The 10,024-nt window shown below is 39.8% G+C and overlaps 1 pseudogene; it reads left to right on the top strand.

Annotated features, from left to right (window-relative positions):
- Positions 1 to 8,291: 8,291 nt before the first annotated feature.
- LOC101099101 lies at positions 8,292 to 8,946 on the top strand (annotated as a pseudogene).
- Positions 8,947 to 10,024: the final 1,078 nt, after the last annotated feature.

Here is a 10,024-nt window from a genome sequence, read left to right as displayed (position 1 = left end):
GTGCTGCCAGATTTTCTGATTTTTTCAAGGAACACAAAAAGTGGGGTTTTAATATGTAGCTATTGATTTTCAAATACTGACGATGAATTTTTAAAAGTTTAAAACCTTGTGCAGGACAACAATTCATATCTGCTTGACAGTCTGGACCCACATCTGCTTTAAAAAAATTATTTGGCTTTAAGGGCACCTGGGTGGCTCAGCTGGTTGAGCGTCAGACTCTTGGTTTTGGCTGAGGTCATGATCTCATGGTTCATGAGATCGAGCCCCGCACCGGATTCTGCACTGACAGTGAGGAGCCTGCTTGGGATTCTCTCTCTCCGCCTCTCTCTCTGCCCCTCCCCCATGTGTGTGCACTCTCTTTCTCAAAATAAATAAATAAACTTAAAAAAGTTAAGTTAAAAAAAATAGTGAATATATGCCCATAGCTCAAAATCCAAAAAGAACAGTTATATAGTGACAAGAAGTCTCCCTCCCAGTCCCCTCCCCAGAGGCAGTTCCTATACCAGTGTCTTCTGGACCTTTCAGCCGTCTTCAGTCTCCACGCAGGTACAAGCATATGTACACATAGGGTCTGTGAGCACCGAGGGTACTACTGTATCCACACTCTCATGGTCCACTTTGCTCACTAAATATACTGCACATTATCGCAATTGCTCCAAATCAACCTCTATAGAATTACCTTCGGCATAGTTTTCCATCATCCGGAGGCATGGGATCATCTGACCAGTGCCTCGCTGGTGGATATTTACTGCCTTCCCTGTCCCTGTTACTGCAAACCATGCTCCAAAGACTAACCTTTGTGCATATAATATTATACGTGTGAGTATATCTGCAGCCCAAATCCCTCAATTCCTTCCAGCAATGATTCTCAACCCGCCTGCACAGGAGGATCCCCCAGTGCAGATTCTTGGGTCCACCCACAAAGATTTGGGTTATTCCCTGGCCACGAGGAATTTTTAAAGGCCCGAGGTGATTCTGAAGGGCAAGCGGTGTTGAGAATCCCTGCCTTCCAGACCAACCCAGGTCGCGCATCCTCTGAAAGGGACTAGTGTTTCCCTGCCAGTGAGAGCCTACAGAGCCCCCCATGGGTGCTTTTGTCCACACGAGAAGTAGAAATCCGTTGGTGCTTCCAACTGCATTTTAGAAATTCTACAAGAGCGGTTGCACACATTCTCGCATTCTTTTTAGCTTTTTTGGAGAACTGACAATATATTTTGCTCGTTACCTATCATACCGTTGGTCCTTCTCTTTACACATTAAAGAAATTAGTCCTTTGTGGACTAACTTTTTTTTAATTTGTTTTCTAGCTTGTCTTTGTCTTGACTTTGCTTATGGCATTTTTCTCTGGGAGGAACCATTGTGTGTCACCAAATTTATCAAAAAGCGTTGGCTTCTGAGTTTTGTTTCATACTGAGAAAAATCCTCCTCATTCTGGTATTATTGGAAAAAAAAATGTTATGGCTTTCTCCAGAATGTTAATGGTTTTATTTTTGACATTGAAAGTTTTTTTTCATCAGAATTCTGCATTTGTTTTGGCCTAAGTGTGTGGTATGGCTGCAGCGTTGTTGTTATTTTTTCCAGATGTTCAGACACCACAGATTGAATAACCAATCCCCCCTCCCGTTGACTTGAAATGTCATTTTTATCATTTACTAAATTACCTTATGTATTTGAGTCTAATCCTGGACTTTCCATTCTGTTCCTTGGATCAATCTACCCATGCACCAGAACCACACTGTGTTTTGGTGCACTAGAGATTTGCAATATGTTACAATAAATGATTCCTTTTTGCTCTTATACTTCAAAAATGTTCTGGTTTTCTTGTTTAGTATTTTTCATTATTAACCTTAGAGCCAGCTTTTCTAGTTCCATAATAATCTGGCTGTGGTTTTTACAAGACATTGTGCACAATTCATTTAATTTATGGAGAACTGAGTACAAACGATCTACCTCTCGCTCACCTCTACCCTCATTTCTGCTTTCTCCCTTACTCTGAAAATGCCAGCCCTAACTGTATACTTGAAATTCCACAAACCAATCATGCTTACCTTGAAATCTTTTCATTGGCTGAGACCACTGAAGGCGAGATCATGAAACACCTTCCCAAGGGCAGCTCCTTCCCAGGCTTGGTGCTGCCTGCCTGGAAGCTTCTTAGCTTAGACACCACATCTTCTCAGAAGATTCTGCTGTTTTCCAAGGAGGGACTAACACATTGTATTGCAAATGTCTGTTTGCTAGTGTAACAGACAAGGGTCCAAATCTAAAAACTGCTAAGACTCAGGTGGACAAAAAAAAAAAAAAATCATAAATATCTTTTTTGGGAACTGATGTCATCTTACTTTAAAACTTCTGGGGCACCTGGGTGGCTCAGTCGGTTAAATGACCGACTTCCGCTCAGGTCGTGATGTCACAGCTCGTGAGTTCGAGACCCGCATCGGGCTCTGTGCTGACAGCTCAGAGCCTGGAGCCTGCTTCAGATTCTGTGTCTCCCTCTCTCTCTGCCCCTCCCTTGCTCGCACTCTGTCTCTGTCTGTCAAAAATAAATAAACATTAAAAAACAATTAAAAAAAATCAAAACTTCCATATCGGCTGTGAATGGGAAGGAAAAGACCCTTAGGCTTGCTAGCTAATACGTCACTTTTAATTTTAGTAAGTCTTCAGAGTATTTAATCACACTTCCTTCAAGGCATTCTCTCGCGGTTCTTCTCCTCGCAGTCTTTTTTCCTGAGGGCCTCTAAGTGTAGGAAGGGCTCTTGGTGGCAGCATCTTGTGCATTCTCTGCTCCTTCTGGATGTCCTGCTCTGATGTCCACTGAGGTGTGACTGGTGCCTTCTGCTAGTTTTGAGCCTCGAGCTGGTACTCCCTGCTGGCCATGTTCCCCCAGTGCCTTGGGTTGTCAGGGTCCAACACTCTACAGCCTTCCCGCTTCAACTGGACACCTTTCCTGTGACTTCTGCACCTCCTATCTAGGGTGGGATCTTCTTTTTTCTCCCTGAAAGAGTGGGTGGCACCTTCTGAGTCTGCCCTCAGGTATCTCTACACACTAATGCTTCCCTTTTGCTCTGTCTGTTGGCCATGGAACTCTGACGAGGACACTGACAGTCTTGCATAGGTTAACCCGGGGGAGGCCAGAACCAGCTCCGGCTGTCCCCGAATTCCCCTGGAATGTCCAGGCTCCCTCACTCTATGACCTTGGTCAGGTTACTTAACTTTCGATGCCTCTGTTTCCTCAGCTGTAAAACAGAAGTGAAAATAGAACGTGAACCATCATGCCATTTGAAGGGTAAATATAAGCACTCGATAAATATTTGCTACTTTAAAAATTATTCTATTCCACTTTTACCTTGAGGATTAGAGAACCTCAGTTCTCCCAGGCATTTATTGATCGATTTGGTATCTTTACTGATTTCCTAGAGCAAGTGAACAAGATAGCTTTTTTTTTTTAACTCCTTCCATTACATTTAGATTAAAAAGTGTTTTTAAATTTCTTTTTCTTTTTCAAAGTGGTTTTTCATACTTATGTAATAGAGCCTGTTCACCTGGGCAAAAATTATTTTCTTTTTTAATTGTGTTTATTTATTTTTGGAGAGAGAGAGCATGAGCAAGGGAGGAGCAGAAAGAGAGAGGGAGGGAGAGAATCCCAAGAAGGCCCATGCTGTCACCACAGAGCCGGATGCAGGACTCAGACTCACAAACCGTGAGGTCATGACCTGGGCCAACTCCAAGAGTGGCTGTTTAGCGGACTGAGCCACCCAGGTGCCCCTGGGTACAAAATTATTAAAAAAAAAAAACTTATGCAGAAACGTCCACTCATGAGTCTGACAGACTAAGACCTTACCGGACAATTCCCTCCTTTGCAGAAAACAAGCATGGAAGCTGGACGTAGGAGGAGACTGCCTGATGGTACTAGACAGTGAACCGAAGCACAGACTGACGGGAGTGCACGTGCACTGGCAGGAGGAGATCCGTAGATCTACACAGTCAAGTTTACATCTCCATGCCTTTTAATAGCCATGGGGCTAAGTATGGTCTGCATGGCTCACACAGCAATGGCAGGGGTAATCGGGTTTTCCAAGAGACCATAGTGAAGCCAGGAAACTGAATGCAAGTGGGGGTAATCCGGGAAGGGTAAGAGGCAGAGGAGGGGTCCCCAGTCTCCGTCCATCAGTTTCTCTGACTGACCCCAGAAACAGGTGTGCATGGAACAGACTCAGAGCAGTTGAGCTAGAGACAAAAGATCTGAACGGAACCGGAGGTGCCATCCAAGCAACCGTCAGCACTTTAAGACGGGCCAAGAAAATTCCCTGCTACAACGAAGAAAACCACACTACCAGAGAAAGCAGCCACAACAAAAAAACAAAAAACAGTATCCAAGATCTATTAACATTCACAATGTATAAGGTACATCCAAAATTACCCAACGTACAAAGGTCACCCAAAATGGAGCACATTCTCGAGAGAAGAGAAAATGGATTGTGTCTGACCCTGAGATGAGCAAGTTGCTGGAACAAACAGATAAGGATATTGAAGAAGCTATTATAACAATAGTCAATGAAGGAAAACAGAACATGTTTTCAGCAATTGAGGATCTCAGCAGAGAAATGAGAAGTCTCAGCAGAGACATAAAAACAATAAAATAATAAGCAAACGGAAGTTACAGAACTGAAAATTAGAATTACGATAAAATATTCGCTAACAACTTAATAGTCAAATAGACATGGCAGAGGAAAGAGTAAATGAATGCAAAGATAGAGCAATAGAAATGATAAAAAATGAAAAACAAGAAAAACAAGATTTTGAAAAAGAAACAATATCTTGTTAGGTTGGATAGAATGATCAAACATACGGGAAAACCAGAGGGAGAGAGAATGGGGCAGAAAAAAATATGTGAAGACATCATAGCGGCAGCACACTTCCTAAATTCGATGAAAGATAGAAATGTTTAAATACAACATGCTATACACACAACAACCACAATGAGCACAGAAAATCCAACAGAATTCTATGTTTCTTGAAAATATCTTTGAAGATTAAAGGCAACCGCCCAGAGCAGTGGAATATTCTCTCAGATCTCTTTGCAAAAACTTGCACCTGGGGCCAGAGCCAGACGTTGTTTCCAGGATAATGGAGAGTGTTCTGGAACATCCTTGATACTTTGCAATTCCATTGGACATTCTATCTATTGGGATTTTCACAGGTGAAGGAACAAATGCACTATCCCATGCTATCTTAACAAAAGGGCCATAAATGTAGATATAGGAAAGATAAAAGGATGTGACAGATTTGCAATCAAAGATCTCACAGTGATAGCAATGGGAAATCACATGAAAAATTTATTAGTGGAGGAGGACACATAATTGGATTAACAAACAAAAGGAAAACATAGCTGCATGCTGAAATTCTCAGTGCAGGGTAAGTGGGATTGAAAGTAAAAAGAAATGCTCAGATAAGAGATGCTCTCCCTTAGGACATCCTCACCATCTGTGCTTATGATTTGTTCTTTTCCTATTGGAGATGTAATATATAATATATAAATATGAAGTCGGAGAAAATAACGCTTCTCTGGCTAGCACAGTGGGCAGAACAGCACCCAAGAAGAAATGGTATTTGAATTGTATGTCAAAGTACGAGGATAAAATTTCCATTCAGAGGAGGAGAGGAGAGGAGAGAAAAAGACTTGCGGGAAGAAAACACACAAAGCACAATGTCATTTTAATTAAGCACGCTACCTCATTAAGAAGTTTAGAAGGTCTTTAAAGGCAAAGCTTAAGGTATCTGCTTAATCTGTATTCCTCACACACAATATATTTTTTTTAATTTTTTTAATGTTTATTTATTATTGAGAGACAGAGAGAGACAGAGCGTGAGCAGGGGAGGGGCTGAGAGACAGGGAGACACAGAATCCGAAGCAGGCTCCAGGCTCTGAGCGGTCAGCACAGAGCCCATCGCGGGGCTCGAACTCCCACACCGAGAGAACATGACATGAGCCGAAGTCGGACGCTTCACTGACTGAGCCACCCAGGCGCCCCCCTCACACACAATATTTTTAAAAAATGAGACCAAAAAGTCATTTTCAGAGGAAAACAAATGAAAATAATTTCTCTCCAGAAGACCTGCACTACGAGAAATGCTAAAGGATGTTCTTCAGGCTGAAGGAAAATGACAGACGGAAACTTGAATCCTCAGGAAACAAAAGAAGAACATGGGAAAAGATGAATATCTGGATATTGCCAAAGACTCTTTTTGGTCCTCTTTACTCCTAGTTTCTTTGTCAATAACTGAACGGTGTAAAGAAAGATATAATCTTTCTGGTAGGGTTTATAACATATGTCACTGTAACAGATAACTGCTATTATCTTAGTAGTGATATATATATTGTAGAGAGCACACAAGTGGTGGAGAGGGGCAAAGGGAGAGAGAGAATCATAAGCAGGCTCCACGCTCAGTGCAGAGCCCGATGTAGGGCTCGATCCCATGACACTGGGATCATGACCTGAGATGAAATCAAGAGTTGGACGCTCAACTGACTGAGTCACCCAGGTGCACTGTAGTAGTTATATTTTTACTGTCAGTAGCCAATGAAAATTTAAGAGTGCATATTATAATTCTTAGGGCAAGTACTGAAAAAATGCAAAAAAATAAAAAAAAAGGATAGAAAAAGAGCCAGGAGAAATATTAAGATGGAATTTTAAAAAATATTCAAATAATCCAAAAAGTAGGAAAAAAGAAATAGGGGAACAAAAAACTGGAAAGACAAATCGATGCTTAAATAATAGACCCAACAAAACTGAATTAATAATTATGATAGATATTAATGGATTAAACAATTCAAAAGATTGTCAGAATGGGTTACAAAACAAACAAAAACCAACCATTTTCTACCAGGATTCTGTTTCAATGTAAAGACACAGAGAGGTTATAGTAAACGGATGGAAAAAAGATATGCAATGCAAGCCATAGGCACAAGGAAGCTTAAAGTTCTATGTTAACATCAAATAAAATAGATTTTTAACAATATTGTATTGCCAGAGATAAAGACACTTAATAAAGACAAAAGGGCCACTTCATCAGAAATATATAGTAATTATAAATGTGTGAGCACCCAAAACATGAAGCAAATCTGACAAAGTCAAGAGAAGAAGCAGTCAATTCTACATCAGTTGGAGAATTTAACAGCCATCTCTTAGCAATTGATAAAATTAGACAAAGTCATCAGAGATGTAGACTATCTAAACAACATTATCAATTACTCTGATTAAGTGATACTTATGGTACACTCCACCACCACCAGCAGAATAAATATTTCACATTCCTTTAAAATGCAGATAGAGATTCGCTAAGATAGACTATATTCTGACCCATAAAACAAGCCCTAATGAATTTAAATAGATTGAAATCATATCAAGTAGGTTCTCTTAGCACAGTGGAATTAAATTAGAAATATTAAAATAAGGCAAGCAGGAAAACCCAAAATATCCTGGAAATTAAATGACTCACTTCTAGTGAACTGGGTCAGAGAAAAAAATCACAAGAGAAATTAAGAAATGTACAGAGCTAAAGCAGGACATAGAGAAAAACTAATAGTATTAAATACCTTTATTAGAAATAGAAGTCTCTAATGATCAAAGTAAGCTTCCACCATGAAGGGAATAAATTAAACCCAGAACAAGCTAAAAGAAGGAAATAATAAAGGTAAGTACTGGTATCAATAAAATAGAAAACAGAAAAACAATAACTAAAACTCTTCAAACTAAAAGCTAATGTTTGGAAAGATGAATGTAACAGATCACCCTCCAGCTGGACTCATTAGCAAAAAAGAAAGCACAAATGAATAATATTAGCGATAAAAGAAAGGGAATCACTGCAGAACCTTCAACCATAAAAAGATAATAAGGATCCTCGGTTTGTTCTCTGTTGATGGAGAGAGGGTGGGAGATGGCTAGATGGGTGATGGGTACTAAGGAGGGCACTTGTGATGAGCACTGAGTGTTGTATGTAAGGGATGAATTGTCGAATTCTACTCCTGAAACCGATATTGCACTGTATGTTAACTAAAAATTTAAGCTAAAAAAAAATTATAAGGAAATTTTATGGGAACTTCATGCCAATGAATTTGCCAACCTACATGAAATGGATAAATTCCTTGAAAGACACAAATGACCAAAACTGACACAAGAATAAATAGCAAATGTGAGCATTGCTGTCTCAATTTAAAAATCAACTTTATAATTTAAAGCAATTTCCCATTTAGCTTTTTTCCTTGGTACACCACTAAAGTTTCTGGTGTTGTCATGGGCTGCCACCCCACCTGGTGTTACCAGTATTATAAGAACAAGCCATTTCCAAAGTCTGGCATCTGCACAGGTGTCTCTAATGCCAAGATCTGCATCTTTGATCTGGGGTGGAAGAAGGCAAAAGTGGATGGGTTCCCATTATGTGGCCACATGGTGTCAGATGAATATCAGCAGCACTCCTCTAAAGCCCTGGAGGCTGCCAGTGTTTGTTCCAAAAGTACATGGTGAAAGCTGTAGCAAAGATGGTTTTCACATCCCAGTGTGGCTCTAACCCTTCCACGTCATCCGTATCAACAAGATGTGCTGTGATGGAGCTGATAGGCTGCAGACAGGTATGTGGGGTCCCTCTGGAAAGTCCCAGTGCACAGTGAACATTGGCCAAGTCATCATGGCATCTGTACCCAGCTGTAGAACAAGGAGCATGTGATTGAGGCCCTATGCAGCACCAAGTTCAAGTTCCCTGGCTGCCAGAAGATCCACATTTCCAAGTAGACTGTACTGAGTTTAATGTGGATGTGTTTGAAGACAGGGAGGCTGAAAAGCAGCTCATTCCAGATGGCTTGTGGGGGGTCAAATACATCCCTAATCATGGCCTCTTGGACAAATGGGCTCTGCACTCATGAGAGCCTCAGCACTGCCCCTCCTCAATCATGCCCACCCATAAATCCTACTTTCTGTCAAAAAAATCCCAACAATTTCACAAATAAAGTCCAGGTAATTTCACAGTTGAATCCTATCATACAGTTTAGGAAGGCATTATATCAATCCTATACAAACTCTTTCAGAAAAACAGAAATTGGGGAAATACTTCCTAATTCATTTTATGAAGACAGTTTTATCCTGATTCCAAAGCCAAAGATCTCACAAAGGATGAGAACTACAGACTAATATCCCTCAGGAACATAACTGCAAAAATGTTTGATAAACTAGTAGATTGGAAAATCAAATCCAGAAAAGAAAAATATATATTTATATTTATATATAAAGGATTATACATCATGAATTATCCTCAAAATGCAAAGCTTGTTCATCATTTAAACATTGAACAGTGTAAATTTACTATGTTAATAACAAAATGGCAAAATATAATTATTTCAGTAGATACAGAAAAAACATCTGATCAAATTTAACAGTAGAAACATGCGGCAAACTAGAAATAGTTGTGAACCTCCTCAACATGACTAAGGACATGTACTGAACACCTTCAACATTAGTATTTGACATTGCACTAGAGATCATGGCAAGTGCAATAAAATAAGAAAAAGTAATAAAAGGCATAGAGATGAGAAAGGAAGTAGTACATATTTCCTTATTTGCAGGTGACAGGAATCTACAAAAAAGCTATGAGAACTTAGCAAATTCTCATCAATAAGTGAATTTAGCAAGGTTGCAAGATACAAAGCCAATATATAAAAAGCAGTTAAAAGTTTAGATATGGCATCAATTACAAAATGAAATAATAAAACAACACTCCATTTACAATAGCATCAAATGTATATAGGAATAAATTTAATGAAAGTCACATAAGGCCTTTGTACTGAAAACTAGAATACTTTGCATGGGAAAACTAAAGAAGGCCTTAATGGAGAGATGTACCATGTTTATGGATTGGAAGAATTGACACTGTTAAGATGGCAGTTCCCCCTAAGCGGATCAGTAGATTCAATGTAATTCCAATCAAAGTCTTAACTGGCTGCTTTTGAAAGAGATTTACAGGCTAATTCTAAATT

The sequence above is a fragment of the Felis catus genome, chromosome F2 (assembly GCF_018350175.1).
Source record: "Felis catus isolate Fca126 chromosome F2, F.catus_Fca126_mat1.0, whole genome shotgun sequence".
NCBI classification, from domain to species: Eukaryota; Metazoa; Chordata; class Mammalia; order Carnivora; family Felidae; genus Felis; species Felis catus.
This window is presented reverse-complemented; position numbering and strand designations above follow the sequence as displayed.